Below are 1,628 nucleotides of genomic sequence, written 5' to 3'. Positions count from 1 at the left end.
TGCCATGAGCCACCGTGTGCTGCTTCCAACTGGCATCATTGGGCCCAGAGGCAGTCTCCACATCCACCCCTGCATTTTCCCAGCATCATCCCAGGGAAGAGCCAAATAGAAAGCAAGAGTGTGTCTAGCTAAAAGGGCAAAATTCAGGGTTTGTAACTAGGGATACAAAGACATGTCCAGAGACAAAGGAAACTGCAGAGGCCCAGGCATGGGAGTGCCACCAGGTAGTGCCATCTGCCTCCTGAGGCAGGAAGATGAAGAGTTCAAGGCCAGGCTGGACTGCATAGCAAGCTCCTGTTTCAAAAAAACTCACCTGCTGGGAAAAAAGAAGGAAGGAAGCAAAAAGAAGTTAGAAAATTAACAGTAAATTTAACTCCCCTGAAGAGAAGTAAAGAAATAGAAACAATAAACCAGAAAACTTCTTTTATTTATTTATTTTTTTGTTTTTTTGGCAGGGTTGTGTGGGAATGTTCTACTGATTGAGCCATCCCAGAAAACTTTTTTGGTGATACTGGGTTTGAACTCAGGGTTTTGCACTTTCAAAGCAGGCGCTGTACCAGTTGAGCCACATCTCAAGCCCAAACTTTTTTTTTTTTTTTTTTTAAAGAGATCCTACAGACATTTGCAATAATGAAGGTGCTTCAGTTTCTGATTAGGATGAAGACTGTCATGACCAGTTATAACTTTGGCTGGTAAAAGAACAGTGAGTACAAGGCCAGAAATCATGCTTATACAAGAGAGGTGGAGACAGATTTGAAGGTCTAAATTCCAGAGTGGAAAGAGCACTCAGGTTAGCAGAGCAGCAAGCACCACCCCTGGTACCTGCACTGGGTTGACACTGGTGGAGTCTGGGCGAGCTGGGTGGAGAAAGAGAGGCAGCTGGGGGAAGAGCAACAGCAGGGGTGTTGATGGCCATGTAGCTGGTGTACAGGGTCAGACAGGTTTTTCTCCCTGGGACTTTTGCCTAGTGCTTGGATGGTGAGGTTGGGGCGGAGCAAGGAGGGCAGAATGGCGCCTCTGAAGTACTGAGAAACTAGGGTCCTGCCAGAGTGCAGGGCTGGCAGTAAACACCACAACAGGTATTTTTTATTATTATTCACATGTGCATACAAGGCTTGGGTCATTTCTCCCCCCTGCCCCCACCCCCTCCCTTACTACCCACTCCGCCCCCTCCCTCTCCCCCACAACACGTCTTATTTGAGGCACATGAGCCAGAGTGAAACCAAATGGAGTGGTGACCCACCTTAACTGGTAAATGCAGCTCAGCACTTGCTTAACAAGCCAAAGCCCTGACTAGTTCAATCCCGAGTACTGCCACAAGACAGATGATAGATAAATGAGATAGATGATAGATAGATAGATGGATGATAGATAAATAGTGAGATTCATAGATAGAGATAATCAGGGCTGGTGGTACACACCTGTAACTCCAGTATTTGGGAGGATGGGGCAGGAAGATTACAAATTTGAGTCCTGCCTGGGAAACACAGTGAGACCATCTCAAAAAAAAAAAAAAAAAAATTAGAGGCCAGCCCAGGGAAAACCTTAGCAAGACCTCACCTTGACAAGCCAGGCATAGTGGTATGTATCTATAATCTCACTTATAATATATTGATGCTGCATTAGCT

Source organism: Castor canadensis, chromosome 14, assembly GCF_047511655.1.
Source record: "Castor canadensis chromosome 14, mCasCan1.hap1v2, whole genome shotgun sequence".
Classification (NCBI taxonomy): Eukaryota; Metazoa; Chordata; class Mammalia; order Rodentia; family Castoridae; genus Castor; species Castor canadensis.
Note: the sequence above shows the minus strand (reverse complement) of the source record.